General features: G+C 35.2%; 1 protein-coding gene across 1 annotated transcript in view; it reads right to left on the reverse strand.

The window, feature by feature from the left end:
• Nucleotides 1–20307, reverse strand: part of Prp4k (Pre-mRNA processing factor 4 kinase) — a 268851-nt gene that overhangs the window by 210644 nt on the left and 37900 nt on the right.

A 20307-nucleotide genomic window follows, 5' to 3' on the forward strand; every position in this document is an offset into this window, starting at 1 on the left:
GCTAGGGTAGAATTCTAGGCTAAGGGAAGTTCGTTTCACGGCTCTACAGGCCGCTTTCCTTTCTATCCCTCTCTAACTTGTCTAATTGAGATAAATACCTTCTACTCTTGCTAACCATAACAATTAGCATAAGTTTTCTCCCTAATATATTTCTGCCCCTAGATTTACTGCAGATTTAATGAGAATCAAATGAAGATTGATTAATCTGGTTTGCAACTTTCGCTACAATACTAAAATAGGTGAACTTGAATCATCGGACATCATAATAACCAAAGAATTAGAAAAAATTATCCTCAAAGCTATTAAAACTTGAGGGGTACTCAAATAAGTGATAATACTTCACCGAAAGCCAGCCATACAACCGAAAATCAGTAAATAAAAGCTGACGTTACTCGAGAGCCAGCAGGTACAGAATGAGGTTTTCCGCTAAGTCATTTCCAGTACTCCTGTCAGTGGGCAGGGCTTGTCACCTACACTAAACTATCGAATTGCTACCATGATTTTTTAAAAAAGGCTGCTGCGTGAGTTAGAACTATATCTATGTAATTACTTGGTAATAAATTAATTTTTTCTGTAAAGAATAATTTTTATTGGTTCCCATATATTTGGGTTATATATGCCGTATTATCAGTTTTACAATTTTTCACGACAGCTAGCATTGTTATTAAGTACAGTAGTGATTTCCAACTTGCTTGCAGACTTTCCTTAAGTAACAATCAAATAAGTGAATCTATCACCATAGTCACAATCATATGATATAAATATCTTTTATTATATTTAGCCAACAAGGACCTTTCAGCTTCTTGAACTACCTCAAATTTTTGGATCTGCCTTTGTACTGTAAACACTGCATTTAAATGAGAAATATAAGAAACTACAGTAATTTCCAGGTGGGTTCAAACCCAAGCATGTTACAGAAATGTATCTGCTGAATTCAGATACATTTTACTGGAACTTTAACAAACCAATCCTCGGTATCAATATGCAGTAATAGCTTATGTTTTTTGGCTTCTGCTATAAACACATATGTCACAGTAATATACAGTATACTGCATATAGTTATTGCAGTGAGTTAAAGAAATATGTCCTAACTTCTTGATTGCCTCAAACTTTTGGATATGCTTATTCCGGTAGACACTGAATCTGAACAAAGGAATACAAAACAAAACTCTAAATTTTCCTGGCTGGATTAGAAATCCTACCTCTTAGGTTAATGTAAGGCTGCAATAAACCACAACACCATAAAGAAAAATATAGTATGTCTACTTCAAGTTTTACACATTAGTATTTGAAAATTAACCATCTGGTATTCAATTTTATACAGTACATCTTTTTGGATTTTGTATGGCTAAACTTCCATATCTCTTGTAGTTAGGTCTATGGTTTTAGTTTGTGACCGCTTGATCCCAGATTATCCTGGATTATCTTTCAGTTTATTACCCTTTGAGAATTAACCATCTGGTATTCTCGTTCTTTTTGTTTACTTTGTAACCTTTTAATCTTTCTCATTTGTGCCCAGACGATGCATTAATAAACATGAAAGCACTTGGTACTGATCTTCCGCCTGTCATTTTCCTGTTGAAACCGATACAGTGAAGTCATGTGCATCTACTGTGATTTTTTAAGCATTTCACTAAAAATGAAATACCGTACACTCATCCTCACAATTGTAGTATTAGCTTATATTTTAGCCGTTTGTGCTATATGCAAGGATATGAATCTATACGGAGATTTACGCATTTTTCATTAAGGTGTATTAACCAACAAACACCATTTAACTTCTAGATTTCCTTACACTTTTGGTTACTCTTACAAATGTACACATTGAATCTGAACCTGAAATATAAGGAGAAACTATCTTTTCCTGGTGTGATTCGATCCAACTCAATATTATTACAAGCCAAATAGTTTATCTTTTTTATCTAATAACTGATCACTTTTTCTGTATTTCCTATTATCTTCTGTAACCTCTTTCAAATGAACACCATATTCTCTGGAAACTTGAATTTCAAATCAATGGCCCCTGTAGGCACATTCCACATGAAAAAGGGTTTATTTTCTGAATAATAAGAAAAAAATCATGATGACAACCTAGTTGGAAAAGCAGAATACTACAAGCCCAAGGGCACTAACAGGGAGAGCACCTCAGTACAGCCAAGGAAATTCATACAAAAAGAATAACCCACAAAAGAGAAGGTATTACTTTCAACCATTATTACATGTTGGACTTGAAAATATAATTTTCCTATATTCTAAAGTGTGTTTTAAATGTTCCTGACATTGTTTTATTGGCAAATAAGTATTTTTAGAGATAGTGGACCCCAACCTTATATCCTACAATTCAGGGGACCACAGTAAGAAAGTGGGGTTTTCGGGTAGGTGGAAAACAAAAAACGAGTAAAAATACAAAGACCTCAATCCCAATGATAGTTCTCATCCAAATTAAGGTAAGTTTATGTAATGTTCTCAAACCTATTATTGCACGCCAGGGTATGAACCTGGTACCCTAGTTTAAGTTAACTCAGGTAAGGTTAGTTACATCATTAGCTAACATAACAATCACACATTAAAAAGCATGAAAATGATATTTTCAACTCCAAAAATTACATAATGGTTCAAAGTAAAATTTTACCATGGAGAAATAAAAACAGATAAAATAAATATGAAAGTAAAATAAATAAGACAAATAATAAGTAAACTATGAAGTAAGATTCATGTCAGCCTCCTGAGCAGAAAAGTATTTGCACCAAGTCTTAGTGAGGCAGACCTGGTTAGGTTACAATTTTGTTTGGGAAGACTAGGTTAGGATGCATCCATGTATTTCACTACAATTTATGGCACTGTGGGGCAAGTAAAGTTGGAAGGGTCCCTAGTCACATAGCCATGTAACTGCTTTACCATATCTTTGTCCTCTATAATTTTTTGGGTTAAAATAATAAACCATGTAGCTGGTTTCCTACAGCTAATCTTGTAATTCACCCAAAAATGACCATTTCTTTGCGTTTAATTCAGTTGTTTTTGGTTCTGCCCAATCAAAAAATCCCCAAATTTACCACTAGGATTCCCCCATAATGGTTAGATATAGCTTAGCCTAGGGTGTTTGGAAAATGCAAAAACAAGTTTACATCTATTAGAGGACAAATAAATGCATAGAGCACAAAATAAGCAGAAGGAAAAATATAAGGCTCATAACTTTAGAGAGAAATTAAGATGAAGGTGAAAAGAGTATTGCATAGCATTACCATGGGTCACTGACTGCAAATACCAAATAGGCTAGTCTGGCATATTACAACCAGGAAGAAAGCAGATTAAAGATCTATTTCAACATGGATACATCCAAGCCTTTCCTTCCTAACTTAACCTAAACATCTTTGGCCCCCTGGATCCTCAACCATAATCAGACATTTTAAAACAATCTGTAGATAAAACTGCAGACTACTACCATAGCCTGATTTCTGCCAGTCACCACCAGGATGTTTACTGTTCTTTGTTTATTACTGTCTTTTGCTTATATTTATAATATTTATCATCCTTTGTTCACATTTTTACATTCATTCCCGAGAGGCTGGTACTGAACACGGTGCTCATTCTGCACATAAACCAGCAGTGTTGCCGGGCTTCAGGGCCACTGTAGGCTAGTATGCACTCTCATCCAATCTAAACATGTTTAATCTTATCCCAAGCTTAGCCTAGGTGACCAATATGGAGCATAGGCTGGTAGGCATTTTAGCAGTAGGCATTTCAGAGGGAATATAACCCCCAACCAGACTTATTTTTCCCAAACCTAACCTTGGACACCATATCCTAACCTGGTTAGGGGGCTTTGCCCCCCTGGACCCCGTAAGTAATTCATGACTCCACCTCTGCATGCTACCCCAGACAATCAACAATACTAGTTTAATTATATAACCTACTTGCAAACCAATTACTCGTAATTCTACAGAAAAGCTCAACGGGGTGCCATCTTTAGCCTCGGGGATGAACATAAAAATGTAAATAAAAAGATGGTAAATTTTTCAAGTTATCTCACCTGCACTATGGTATTTCTAAGTATGACCACCGCACAGGCCACTACCTTGGAAATTGAGTTTTCCTATACTTTTAGTGCTGCTGACGAAGGAGGTGGTGTTGTTTATTGTCGGTCAATTATTACTGACCTCATATCTACCCAACATGGTTGGGAACCCTTTGGGAACACAGGGTTTTGGAAAAGTCGGGAAAAAGCCCGAGCTGCCATGTTGTTATGGAATGGTTAAGTTTATGCGCAAGTCATCAGGGAGCCATAGGCTATGTTCACAAAGGGATTGGCTAAGGAAACGTATTATAAGAGGAACTATGCTTACCTATCCTAACCAAGCAAGTCATGTTACTTAGCCGAAAGGAAACTCCACATTTTACCAAAAGCAGACCCTATGACACTGTGCATGCATGATAGCATTCCAGGATGACCTGCGTATAACTGCTGAGGTTAATTACTAATTAATTACAGTCGAACAACAAAAAGATAACAGTAAACTCTTAACAGGCAACCAAAATGCTACAGGTAAAACCAACTTCCAAAGTAATACCCGATGCAGAGCTATTGCTTAGTTTTACCTGTACTGCATTATATACAGCCTACACTCTTTTCTAGCCTGTAGGCCTACTGTTCCATAAAAAAATTGTATTAGGCCTAATAGCCTAGTTAGTATAGCCTAAGGTATATAAGGAGCTCTAATGCAGACTTACCCAATAATCTATAAAACCCAGAAAGCCAGCCTACTCTAACTATGGTAGCAACCTGGTGTTCCTACAACAGACTGCCTACCCTACCGGAGCCTAACGTAACCGACGGCAAAACGTTGCATAGCCTAAGAACTAACATTGGTTGCCCACGAAATAGGAAAGGCGAGGCGTATTATACTGTGTAATGACGTGCGCTGCTCATATTAAGTTAAAGAATTTAAACGATTCTGCATCTGGCTTAAAGGTAAACTGGCAGAGGATAGTTATAAGCCAGGCCAGGTTAAACGACAATAAACTAAGGATCATTGCCTAGCTTTATCGAAGCATTAACCACATTTAACGACTAAAGAAAATGATTTCCCTGTTACCCCTTCTATATACTTGCACAGTTCATCAAATAACTACTATAAAAACATGAATAACTTACTTCATTCTTATGAAAATAGAATTACTATTATAATTCACTAAACAAAATGAAGATGACGGATGCAAATCGCAACGCTTATGCGCTGATCCACTAATGATTTCGTCGGCTGACAATGCTAGAATTTAACTGTTGATCACATTACAGGTATTCTGGCATCAAGATAATTTATCAGTCTCATACTCTCTGGTCAAACAGAATTCCATACATTGTATATTTCTATTGTACTAAAAGGTCTTAGTAAGCTGTTAAAGAATCATATGTATCGTATAAATTTTACTTTGCAATCTATACTTCTTCTTGTAAGTATGATGTCCTACCAGCCTACGTAACCGTAACGTAAGCGAAAAAGAAAGTTCCTCGACGTATCAAATGAAAAATACTTTTATCAATGTTAATGAGTGGAATTTCTTATAAATGAAGGAAATTGAGAGCTAACTAAAGTACAACCAAAAGTACATTTATATATGTCCTTAGTAGGAGAAAACAAAGGCCCTTCACATCGTTATAAAAATACCTAAGATCAAAGATATGTTTAAGTAAAATATATTAATGAGGTAATATTGTCTTGAATTAACATATATAAATCTCTCTCCCTCTCTCAAATCAAATACTGTATGATACCTCATCGTCAAGCAAACACGAGAGCAAATACGGCACTCACTATTAGTGTTCATTCGGAAATACTTCTTTCCGTGCTAAGAACACTACAGGTATTTTCTCTTGATGTACCCTAATAATTAGTTCGTTATTCATGTTATCTTTATTTAAAAAAGGCGATATGATGGTTAACTTTAATAAGAACTAACTTAAGAAGACTAGTTACATAACAATGCTATTTGTGCAGGCAGCAACAATGAATAAGGCAGCAAACATTGCTTAGTTATTAAAAGTAACTGCTCTGTCGTAAATCTGTGTAAAAAAATCCCGTTTGAAAGTAACTTTGATGCTAAAAACTGGTTTTTTTCCAAGGACTGGATAATCCAACTTCTTTCGCTGCATCTTTTCCAACTTCTATGTGGGGTCGATGTTTCTGACAGCTCGGTCAAACACATCGTCCTCTGACAATTGTTTGTCTCTCAGATTTTCTCTAACTACATCCATCCACCTTCGTTTTGGTCCTCCTCTTGCTCTCCCACCAGGCACCTCCATCTGCATCACTCTCCTCCTTACATGTCTCATCCCTTCTCATCACATGACCATACCACTGCAGTCTTCTTTCCTGGGCCTTCTTTGATAGTTCTACGACTTTAGTAGTTCCTCTTATTCTTTCATTTTTTATCCTGTCCATTTTTGTTACTCCACACATCCACCTGAGCATTTTCATCTCTACCGCATCCAGTTTCTTCTCTCGCTCTCTCTTTTCCGGCCATGTTTCTGCTACATACAACAAAGCTGGTCTCACTACTGTCTTATACACTCTTCCTTTAACCTTTATATTGATTCTGCGGTCGCACAAGACACGTGACATCTTTGTCCAATTTTTCCATCCAGCCTGCACTGTGTGTTATTTCTACATCCAAGGTACTTAAATTTTTCTACTCGGTTCAACCTCGCCCCTTTCATACTAATCTCGGGGTCTTGATCTTCGTTAAAACTTAGGTATTCAGTCTTCTTCCCACTGATCTTTAAACCTCTGTCTTCCAGTACCTTCCTCCATTGCTCTAGTTTTGACTTCACTATCCCTCTGTTGGTGCTGCATAACTCGATGTAATCAGCAAACAACATGCACCAGGGGGATTGATCATCTTTGAGATGGCACGTCCATTACCAGATCAAACGATGTGGACTTAAAGCAGATCCCTGATGTAGACCAATTCTTCCCGGTATCCATTCAGTTAACCCAAAACTGCTTCTACCCTGCGCTTTTGCTCCTTCATACATATCTTGGACCAACCTCACATACTTCTCCGGTGTTCCCTTTACTCGCATGCACCTCTAAAACTCTTGGCGTGGTATTCTATCGTATTCCTTTTCCAGATCTATGAATACTATGTGCAGTCCTTTCTGCTTTTCCCGGTGTTTTTCCATTATCTGTAGGAGGGCAAACGCTGCATCTGTCGTTCCTCTTTCTGGCATGAAACCAAACTGTTCTTCACCTACAGATGTTTCTTCTCTGATTCTTTAATCCATTATTCTTTCCCAGATTTTCATGGTGTGAGACATTAACTTTATTCCTCTATAGTTTGCACAATCCTGGATGTCACCCTTCTCTTTACAGGTAGGCACAATAAAGCTTTCTCTCCATTCTTTTGATATCTTTTCCTAAATGTATATTTTCTTTTCTATGTTCCACAGCATGTCTGTTCCTTCTTCTCCCAGGCTCTTCCACACCTCTGCAGGAATTCCATCGGGTCCTATTGCTTTACCATTTTTCATCTTCTTCAGTGCCTTCTTTACTTCCTTGCTAATAGTGTGTCATACCAAGGTTCTGGCGTCCATCCTCAAAGAATTTTCTTCATTTAACAGGTGTTCATAATATTCTTTCCACCTTTCTTTATCTTATCCTCGTTGCATAAAACCACTCCATTCCCATCCTTAACCTTTTATGGGAGTAGTCTTTGTTGTTCTTGTCCTTCGACTTTGCATTTCTGTCGATTTTTCTCTCCACACCCACAAGGTGTTTCCACCTCTTCGTACATGTCATCTAATGCTCTTGCCTTTTCTTGTGCAACTGCCTTCTTTACTTATTTCTTATGTCTTTGGAATGCCTGTCTCGGCTCCAAGTGAGGTAGGAGAAATAGATATCCCTCAAGAACTTATTTGCATGTATGCTGGGGAAAATTTCCTTGCATATGACTCCCGTGTTGATGGTATAAATGCACCGTGTCTCTGGGTAACATTTCTTTTTTCTTCTTTGTCGGCGAGAATAACACCGGCAAACTCATTCTGAATGTTGCTGTTGCTACTGCGGAGACTAAAGTGATGTTCAACAAAAACCTGGGCCGGGTCAGTGTAGGGTGGTGTTTCTTGGGCATGTGTGACTTCTCCGTGATTATGGTCAGCTCACCTCGTTTGCTGCATATATATATATATATATATATATATATATATATATATATATATATATATATATATATATATATATATATATATATATATATATATGACGAAAAGGATGTGATACATATTCAGCTTTATTTACCGCCAACGTTTCAAAGCATGGCTTCATCATCAGGGCTAAAATACAACAATAACAACAATTAAAATCAAAACAAAGGACTCAGTAAAATCATTAACATTAAAATATAGATATTAAAACCGAAACATAAAAGTTAAAACCAACCTAACGCCTCAAGAAAAGAAAACTGAGTGACCAAGAAGGGCACCAAAAGGACGAAGAGACCTCTTAAGCAATAAACAGAGGGGCAGAATAAGAATGACTATTCAAAGATGGAACCAGTTGTTGGTAAATAAAGCTGAATATGTATCACCTCCTTTTCGTCGTCTATCCTGTTTGTTCTATATATATATATATATATATATATATATATATATATATATATATATATATATATATATTATAAATATTCTGCTGTTTGTCCTCTCTGCATTATTTAGTAAGAATATCATTCTAACAAAAACAGGAAGGCGTCTCTGTCGATGCTAAGGGAAGCTAAATGTTCAGAGGTAGGCTGTGTGTTTGTCAAAAAAAATAATGTCTTTAGCAGGGATAGTTTAACATTAGGGGCCTAACCCATGGGGAGGTTTTTACCAAGTAACCTCTAATGAAGGTGGTCTTAAGCTTCCTTTTGCTCTGTCCTATGCATTCGGCGATGTTTTGTCAAATTTTCAGACTGCTGGAGGCATATAAGCATATTGACGTGACAAACAACTCAACACTACAGCTGCCCTGACCTCGATCCGATGCAAGTAGAGAGAGTTTAACATCCGGACTGAGAGCACACGTCGTGCTCGGGCAAAACTGCGTCCATTGTTTTCCCCCCCATCTCTATTAGTGAACAACATTACCGTGTGTTTTCAAGAATCCGTATCGTCAGTTGCCGTGTGCAAGCAAACCACGTAAACAGTAAGTCAGAAAATTGATGAGTATCTGCTGTTTGCTAATATTTCTTTCCCTGTACTTCAACCTTTCCATTGTTTCCTCACTTCGCCAACAGCTGCAAGAACCTGGTATAACCATATTTCTTTTATAAAGTCTAGTGTAAGAATAATTAATATTGCCTAGTGAAATTGTGTAAGCTATTCCCATGCAGTAAGTAAAAGTTAAGTATATCTTAGTTTTACCAGACCACTGAGCTGATTAACAGCTCTCCAAGGGCTGGCCTGAAGGATTAGACAGGAATTAGGGAAAGTTAAGTAAGTAAATTTCAGGCAGCCTTGTCTCGATCCCATTGTTTGGAAAAGAATTAGCCTTTACCAATACGAACTGCATATGATATTTACCAGTATAGACACTCTTTGCATTATATTTTTTTACTTGAAGAAAGGGGGAATTGACTGTCAAACACTGACCAATTGTTCATGTAATTTCCTCGCTATCACCGCACATTCTTTCTTTGTCAGGACTAATTGGGAAGTAAAGGGGTTTGATGTAATCCATTTGTTGCAGAGTACTCCATTATTCCATACATTGTTTCCTGGCTGGTGACCGAATTCAGTTAAGTAATTGTCTGTCTTTGAGGTTAACTTTAGCTTTATTTGACAGGTTACGTGTGTCATTGGCGAAGCAGGGCCCCATAAATTACATTAATTACTTAATAAACTCGTCAGCCAAGCCCCACACGTAACAATATATACATATATTATATATATATATATATATATATATATATATATATATATATATATATATATATATATAATATATATATATATGCATGTGAAAACATTCTAATTATTGAGGCTCTTTATTCATGGCAGGTCAACAATCACAAAAACCAAAACCGAATAGGTAAATTCAACGTGTGTGATAATTTTTAATTAAGATAATTGACAGTAAGTCAGACGGTTTCTCCTAACACCACTTGCTATTCACACACGTTAAGAAAATGGCGTCTCTTCTAATGTTGTGGGCAGTTCGTACCTGAGCATCAGGAAATTTGAATTTTGGTAGCTAATTTGAATGGCATACTGTAACTTCAAAATTTCACTATTTCAAAAAACAAAACCTGAAAGACGCCCCTCCAGAATATGAGCTTTCACAAAAAACTAGTATCACAGCTGTATCTTTTACCATTATTGCTCCTCAGAAATGTTAGGTCCCTCACCCACCCACCCCCTACCACATCCTCTGAATGCCAAAAATCGATATCTGGATCTCTGGAATGGCTCGAGGGATTTTGATGAAATTTGGCACAATTTAAGACCTTAGTGGGACACCTCTAAAGCCAAAGTTTCATCATGATTGGGTGAATATTTCCATAGTTATAAAGGGCCAAAGTCAGGCTTTTTGTGTACTCGGGGTGGCTGGGTTTTACTTACTGCCAACTACTGTGGTGGTTGATATATATATATATATATATATATATATATATATATATATATATATATATATATATATATATATATATATATATATATAAATATATATATATATATATATATATATAATATATGCCTGTAACAGGCCTCAACCTATAATTAAAATATTCCCTTGCATCAGGACCAAACACAGAACTCTGAAGAAAGGCAAAGGCGCCGCAAACTAACTCTCACAAAAGTCACAAACGAAGGTGTGATCCAAGTACTTGATAGTACATAGGGATTTCCCTTGCAGGCTGCACACCTTTGCATAACAGATTATTTTAATGAAGTCCTAACATAACAATGGTTCAGCTGATAGCAGCAAAGTATTTCATGACCTATGAGACTTTGTTGTGGTGTAGAATATATAGGGAAATTAGATAGAAAAGAAAGAAGGAGAAGAGAGAGAGAGAGAGAGAGAGAGAGAGAGAGAGAGAGAGAGAGAGAGAGAGAGAGAGAGAGAGAGAGAGAGAGAAGAATAAAAGAGTGATAACACAGCCCAAAAGCTGTTGTTGTTATCGTGATTCCAATACGCTGATCGAGGCAGGATGTTTGCATGAACCATAAGCAGTATATGGTGTTGAAGCCATAAAAACAGTCGTAAAAGTGAGAAATAATGGCCTCGCGATTAAGCTAACCAATTCATGAGTCAGCACAGCCTAAATGCTTACAGCAGCTGGTTCTATAACCCCACCTTCTCAGGAGGCATTTTCATGGAAATTCCAGGAAATTGGGGGCTGGACAAAGTGATGTACTTCTACAACCTCCAATCAAACATACTAGGGAGGGGTCTTTCACAAACCCTCCTACGATCACCTCCAATCAAGTCCTCTAAGGAGAGATTTGAATCACACCCACTACAGTCCTTCCAATCAGCTACTTGAAAGGGAGGCCTTGCTGATAAATCCTTCCAATAAGGCTAGAAGGAGGTGGAGATTGCAGATAACAAGAATTCTAGGGGTTCAACAGGCTGGAGAACGCCAGGGAGAGAACAGAGCAGAACTGTGTCCTCCAAAGGAGAGTACGTCTCCCCTCGCTTCAGTGTTCCCCATAGAGACTGAGTCAAGTTAATAGCAGAAGAGTGATTTTGTTTTCTATCATTGTAACTTGTTAATTTTGTACTGATCCTTATAATGCTAAGTACTCATTAAAGTGAAGAAATTACCGATCTCGTCTCTTTCTGAGAGATATCAATACTTAAAATAATTAATATAAAGAAGATAGCATATCATCAGTGAAGCGATGTTAAAGGACACATCCAGAAGAACCCAAGTTAAGAAGTGAGAGAAACTAAAAACATACAGAACAGAGAAAGAAGATCTCCTTTACAACAATGGTGGCAGAAGGTGAGACGAAACAAATGAACATTCATGAAATTGTCAGTGCAATTATTTAAGTTACAGTGAAACGAAATTCTACAAAACGAACTTAGATTTTTTACGACGATGAGCAACATATATCTGAAGGAATAAAACACTCCAGCGAACAAAAGTTATGTGAAGAAATAGCAGCTTACAAGAGTGTGAATAAAAACAGTATTAGTGCATCCCGAAGCAAAAACATTTAGAACTGTTACCATCAACAAATTGAGCAAGACGCCGACAGCGATAATAAGCCCAGTGTTTGCGACATTTCATCGAAGTGATTGAAGAAAAACAGCCAGAGAACTTGCAACAAGATTCCAAAGGTGGAAAACCACAGCGAAAACCATCGCCGACACAGTGAAATTATTTTATGAGGATACGGCGGCGAAGAATTGCAGTGAAGGCACAACATTTAGCGACATCACGATATCAGCATGTCAACCACAGTAAGTTGGCGAGAAATGAAAATACTGTCTGCTCTCTCTTAAGTGAATAAGTGAAGAGATATATATTTTTTGCATCTTTCAATAAGACTGAAATTTAAGAAAACTTTCTCTAGTGGATAAAATTCCTTTTGCATAAATACCAGCATTACTCTATGGTAATTAATTATTTAGTAAATAATTTAGATAGGGAATTAGTTTTTTTTTTTTCTTCACTCGGTTGGTGATGATTATTTGAGAAGTTATATATATATTTTGTGTACTTATCGTGGTGAATTTTGATATGATGCCCAATTTCATATAAGAATTTCTTTTCTGTACTGAAAAAGGCTCTACTTGTGCACTTGAACTCAATAGAGAATTTAATTTTTTTTTTTTTTGACAATTTGACAAATTGTTTTAATTTTGATACAATATAAAAAAATTTTTATGATTGATGTACTCTGATTGAATAATTTTTTGTGTGTGGACATGCACTGAGTGTTTGAAGAATTACTGAACACTGTTAGACATTCACATTACGATTTAAGACCGTCAACAATTAGACGAAGTCGAATTTCAAGACTAAATTCTAACTCCGCTGTAGTGCAAGGAAACACTAACAATAACAACACAAATAACCAGAACCAAAATAGTGTTAATCATTCTAATACTGCTAACAATAATAATAATAGTAACAATACTAATAATACTCGCACCTTACAATTTTACGCAATGAATCAGGCGGCCGTAATAACAACCGCCACACGCTTCTGTGGACAGGTGGATGATTCAAATCCTGACAAAAGTAGACTCGAATCCTATACTGTGAATCATTGGCTAGCAGATGCAGATAGTCGTATAATTTCAGGGGGAATAACAGATGAAAGAGCTAAAATAAATGAAGCCTTGTTGCTCGTCAGCTCAGAATATGGAGACGCACATAAAACTTTGAATTCCACAAGTTTTAGCAAACTTAATAACTATGTAGAATTTAAAGAAATTTGTTTATCACTCTGGGAACCAGTAAATAAGACTGACAGTTTATATAACCTAACTAGATTTCTTAACCCACAATATAAAACAATTGCTAATTTGTACGCAAGCGTGGAGAATGCAATAGAGAAAATAACCGAAGACTTAATGAAGACAGGCATTACTATAGGAGACAAGACTCAGTTTGGGGATAGTGCCCGTAACTTAGTTGAGCTACGACATGTAATAAATTACGTGTCATTTGGAACAATATATAATACCCTTGGAGAAGAGGAAAAGAAGGCTTTCAGAAAAATAAAACTTGATCCCAAGAAAACAAGCCTTCAAACATTGAAGACAATGAGAGAAGAAATCCAATGGAAAGAGATAACTCTATCCAAGGAATTTGTGGGAACAACAGAAGCACAAAATGAAAGGAAAGTCAGAAATAATAATCCTAGTTTTAAAATGAATAATAAATTCTATGATAATTCCAGACAAGTAGGAAATAGACCAAATACCTTCCAAGGGAAATATGCCCAAAATACTAAAAGAAAATCGAATCCAGATCAAAAGGGAAGAAACAATCTAACAAAGAATGGACCGCACAAACCTTATAGATATGGTCAAAACTCAAGCACAAACACTACAACCCAAGTGAACTATTCCGCTCAAGGGGCGAGACCAAAGACAGCCTGTGAAAACTGAGGGTATACAAATCATTTTACAAATGAGTGTAAAAAACCTAGAATCTGCACGGTTTGTAAGAAAGTAGGACATTTAACAAAGAATTGCTGGTTTAAAACACAAGAAGGAAATAAAGAAATAGTAGAATTAAGTAGTAATTGCTCAACATCAAATAAGTCTTCAAACCAATGACAATTTATTCCTACACAGAATACCACAAGAAAGTCCCTTCAAGAAGATAAATTAAGAGTAGAATAATTAGCAAAAAGGAGAAGTGAGGGTTCATCCGCACTATCCATATTGCAGAGTAAAGAAGTTGTATTTTCCATGGATGAAGAAGAAATAATCAGAAAGGATTTACCTATCATTAAAATTCCAATACAGAATAAATTATGTATTGTCCTTATGGATTCAGGTAGTACTGTAAGCATAATTGATAAACACACATTAACAAATTACTTAGGCGTTAAAGAAATGCTAATTCAGGGTCAAAGCAAAATAATAAAAGGAGTAGCGGGTAAACAGATTAAAAGTTTAGGGAAATGTGAACTTAGAAGTAGACCTTTCGTCACATAAAACTGTTGAAAGTTTTATAGTTTTAAAAGACAGATTCTTTCCCGCACAGGTGTTGTTCTCATATAAATTAATGAAGAAATGTGGAATTATACTGAATTGCAGAGAAGGAAGAATTAACCTTACACAAGATAATAAAAAGAGCGTATGCTTTACGCTTGAAGAAGAAGTTTCACCCAAATCTGATCAATTTGTCTGAGACGACTTCAACAAGCGAGAAAGACATACATAAAATAACTTATCATCAAGAGAACAATCAAATTAAATTGGATGGTAATGGAAAGGAGGAATTTCCACAATTACAAACTAGAAATTTAAGATGTGCACATCCAGAAATTATACCCTCCAACAAAAGAAGTGACCCAGAAATAAATAAAGGTGATCCCCAGTGTTCTGAATATGACGAGGAACAAGACATATGTGATGATAAATATGCAGAGATAAATACAGAATATTATAGCAACATATGTGATGATAAATATGCAGAGATAAATACAGAATATTATAGCAATGTAGTAATCAGTTGTGATAATGAAGGGAAATTAGTAAATAAGGTATTGTTGTTAAACAAAATAAAGTAGATATAAATGATATAATAGCAGTAACTGAAGAAACTAGTAGACGCAGAACATTGTTACTTTGCAGAGATATAAGATGAAGTAGTATGTTGTGTAAGCACTGCTGATGATAATAAAGTACAATTTATACTAAACAGACAGGTAATTTTGCATCCAAAGTGTTTAACAAAAATACATCTAAGGGGAAAAGAAGAGATAGAAGTTAAAGATGTTCTTTTACTAAATGAAGAGTTACCAGAATTTGTCAGGATGGATAATTCTTTAGTCCACATGAAGGGCGATACTTGTGAAGTTTATGCCCAGAACTACTCAGATGACAAATTAACACTATATGCAGGCATTGTCTTTTGCAAAGGAATACCTATTAGCAATCCATTACTAACATTAGAAGAAGAAGCATTTTTCTCTGTAACTGGTCAAACATCAGAATTAAGCAAATAAGTGAATAAAACAGATTTTCCAGAAAACAAAGATAGATTAATTCAAGTATTAGAAAAATACAGAGATCTAATAGCAATAGAAGGAGATAAATTAGGTAGAACAAATGTCCTAAGACATTAGATGATGGAACAAAACCATTCTTTATTCCTAATTACAGATTACCAATATGCCAAAGACCCATAGTTGATAATTTAATAGAAGAAATGAAGAAAGATGGGGTAGCCATTCCTTCTAAATCTCCATATAATTCTCCATTGCTACTTGTTCCAAAGAAAGATGGAAATTGGAGACTTGTGATAGATTATAGAAAGTTAAATTCCAACACCATCCCAGATAGAATGCCAATACCAGTGATTCAAGATATGTTAGCTCAATTAGGAGGTGCAAGGATATTTTCATCTTTAGATTTACTTAGTGGATACTGGCAAGTACCTTTAGACGAAGAGTCGAAACCATACACAGCCTTCAGCACACACAAGGAACACTTGCAATTTGAAGTCATGCCATTTGGACTCACTTTGGTTCCTTCAACGTTTGTTAGATTAATGCTTCAAATATTAGGGGATATAGAAAATGTTGCAGTTTACTTAGATGATGTTATCATTTTTAGCAAAGATTTAGAAAGTCACCTAAAAACTTTAGAAATAGTCCTGGAAAGATTAAGAAGAGCAGGATTAAAAATCAAATTAAAGAAATGTCAATTCTTAATGAAATCTTTGGAATACTTAGGGCATGCAATTAGTGAAGATGGTCTGCGAATGCAAACAGGCAAGATAAAGGCAATAGTTGAATATCCAGCTTCTACCAATTTGAAAGCATTGAGAAGATTCCTAGGAATGGTAGGCTACTATAGACCTTTCATTAAGGGCTTTGCTACAATAGCCAAACCATTAACAGAATTAACAAAGAAAGATGCCAAATATGAATGGAATAAAGAACAAGAGACAGCCTTCCAAACACTAAAGAGTAAAATGACCAGAAATCCCATATTAGTCTGCAGATTTCTCCAAAGACTTTTACTTAGCCTGTGATGCCTCAAGTACCGGGCTAGGGGCTGTATTATTACAAAAGGACAAAACAAGAATGAGAGCAGTATATTATGCCAGTAGAGTTTTGAATGCTGCAGAGAGAAATTATAGCACAATAGAAAGAGAATGTTTAGCATTATACTGGGGACTAAGGAAATTTAGACACAATCTTAGGACATAAAGTCAATGTACTTACTGATCACAAACCAATTTGTGATTTGTTTAAGAAGAGAACTTTTACAAATAACATGAAGTTCAATAGATGGTTCATTAGTGTGCTAGAATTTGCACCAGAATTCAGATATATCCCAGGAAAATTTAATACACTAGCAGATGCATTATCCAGATCCCAAGAAGAAACAGAGAAATGTATTACCACTAATACTTTTTGTTTTAGCTGTCAAGTGGTAGACTTAGATTTAGAAAGAGTGCAAATACAACAAGGGATGGATACATAAATCAGGCATATAATAGGACAATTAATGACAGATGAATCTTTAAAACCTGATTTTGTTTTAATCAATGGATTATTGTATAAAACACCAACAGGGAAGAATGGTTATTCTCGTCTATACATCCCAAAAACACTAATCAGAGAAGTTTTAGAACTAACCCACTCATACAAGTTAGCAGGACATCCTGGAATCAAAAAGACAAATAGAATCCTAACCAGAAACTATTTTTGGCCCCATTGTAGTGAGGATGCCAAGAACTTTGTACAAAATTGAGTAGTTTGTAATAGAAATAAAGATAACGTAAATCCAAAAGCTCCACTTGAAAAATACCCATCGGAGTTAAATCCATTTCAGGTCGTATCTATGGACTTTTTAGGTCCATTTCCTACCACTGTTAGAGGGAATAAACAAATATTAGTCTTTTTAGACTATCTAACAAGATATGTAGAGATTGTACCAGTAAGAAATAGAGATGCAATTACAGTAGCAGCAGCTCTTAAATCTAGAATTATAACGAGACATTCATGTCCACAAGTTCTTCTTTCTGATAACGCAGCAGATTTTACTAGTGAACTTTTAAAAAAATTATGTGAATTTTATGAGATAAATAAATGTCAAATCACAGCATATAAACCAAGTTCAAATGGAGCAGTAGAAAGAACGAATCGTAAGATAAAGGATATCCTGAAAACTTTAGTTAAACCTAATACAGAAGACTGGGATTTAGCTTTGGAAGACGTACAGTTTACTATAAACAATACTGTAAATGAGACAGCAGGAGAATCACCACACTACTTGTTATACGGATACGAAAAGAGACTACCAAATACGTTACTAGATGATGCCACAACACCCAGACATACTTATAACTACGATGACTATATTGCCTGGAAAATTAGACGTACGTATGAAACGATCAAACAGACGAGGACTAGACTTAAGGAAGCTCAGTGTCCAAGCACAGTACTGTGACAAAAATACAGCTAAACCAAAAATTGTAGTAGGTGCTCAGGTATATGTTCAGAATCATGTTCCAGAAGGTCCTAATGTAAAGGTATCCCCACAGTTTCAAGGTCTTTATAGGGTATTAGAAGTGTTAAAATTAAATAAGCTAAAGATCATAAGTGAGAGTGATCTAAAAGAAAGAATTGTTCATACCAATCATGTAAAGGTAATAAAAACAGACTCTTGGTCCAATAAAAGAATACTGTAGTTGAATTATTGAAAGAAGATAAACAGGAACCAATAAATAACAAATACAACTTAAGAAAAAGATAAATTTATGTAAAGTGTTGAACCGTTATATATAAACAATATGTAGACATTAAAATACCTAATGTATACAGAATATCTGATAAGGCTTATTCTTACAGATACAAACATGCAGTTCTTCTTGGTTATCATAACACTGCTTTATGTGTTATCCGAGGTGGTGATCCGGAAGGGTGCACTACTAGAGAAAAAGGGATCTGTGAAATTAATTAAGGACTTGGGTATTGTGAGTATTGACATTGCATCAGTGCTTATCAATGAAATGACATTGAAAGATGTTCATAGGGAATTAAAATCATTATTTAAGAAAAGTGAAAATAACAGTGTTTTACCATTGTTGGAAAAACTAGATAATGACATAGGAAGTGTGTTAAATACAAGATCCAAACGATCCCTCTTACCTTTTATAGGGACAGCACTTAATCAATTATTTGGTGTAGCTACCGAGTCTAATGTAGAAAAAGAAAGTGCCCGTATAGACAAACTGGAGAAATGGGCAGCAACAAGGGGCATTGTGTTAAATAAGATTATAAGCTCTCAAAACTTATACAGTGAGGAATTGAAAAAAAAATAAAAGTATTCATTAATGCAGTGACCAGCAACATTACCAAAGAGATTAAGATAACAGATGAACAACATTTAAATATCTTTATGAACAATGTTAGAACTGTATTGCAAGACCATAAAGATCTGTTAAATGACATTTTGTTAGCCTATAAAGGAATATTAAGTCCAACATTAATTAACCCAAGGGAGTTAGAGGGCATAATTAATGATTTTTTGGTAGAAGGACATTACACCCCTATGGTAAAGGATATAATGGTCTATTATAATTTGATAACCACCAAGGTAGTTAAAAATAAGATTATCCTAGTATTACCATCTAATCAAAAAGAGGCATATGTACTGATGTCCATACATCCTTTTCCCATGTTGATAAAGGAAAACATAATTATCTCAAATGTCAACCACATCAATTTTGCATTAGAAGAACATGGGCTAATGATGTCATTTATTACTGATGTTCAATTAAGAGATTGTATACTTTTGAAAGATAAGGAGTATATCTGCAACCTTGACAACCTTTACGAAACTACTAATGCCTATCCTTGTGTTCAAGAAATAATTGAAAACAAAAATCAAAAGACAGTACTGTGTACACAATTATCCAAACATGATTTTGTTTCCATCCTAGTAGAACTGTCAATTTTTGTGTTTTCACTGAATACAGTAACAGCAACTATTAATTGCCATAATATAAGTACTGAAATTAATTTCAATAATGTCCATGCTTTTGATAAGACATGCAAGTTAGTTATTCCTAATAAATTATATTATGAACCTCATGTCTTCACAGAAATAACAATCCATAAAAATGCCCCATACATGAACTAATCTAGTGAAGTTACAGAATTTAAACTGTCTCAGTTAGAGTTAAAACAAATAAATGAGTTGGATTTAGTAGATGAATTTTTCTACTAAAAAAGAAAATGTTTCACCAATTCTGTCTTTATTCAATTTGGTCATAATCATAACTGTAATAATAGTGTTTGCAATTCTGATCAAACGTGTGGTAATTTCAAATATTGAGAGGATTATAACAGAAATAAAAAGGGCCAATGGAGAGTAAAATGATCTTATAGACATAATTTACTACTGAATTCTTTGTATATTATTATTTGCATTGTGTTAAAACAGTTAACCATTTTTACAGTATGGTAATTCATTATATATGTATATATACATATGTATCTCTTTTGATTCATGATATAATATGTGAATTTTCTACCATATATTCTTAATTGATTTTTTTGCATTAGTACATTGACGCAGTTTGTGCAGTTTAAATATTTTTTTGAGAAATTACTTGATGGGC

The sequence above is a fragment of the Macrobrachium rosenbergii genome, chromosome 5 (assembly GCF_040412425.1).
Source record: "Macrobrachium rosenbergii isolate ZJJX-2024 chromosome 5, ASM4041242v1, whole genome shotgun sequence".
NCBI lineage: Eukaryota > Metazoa > Arthropoda > Malacostraca > Decapoda > Palaemonidae > Macrobrachium > Macrobrachium rosenbergii.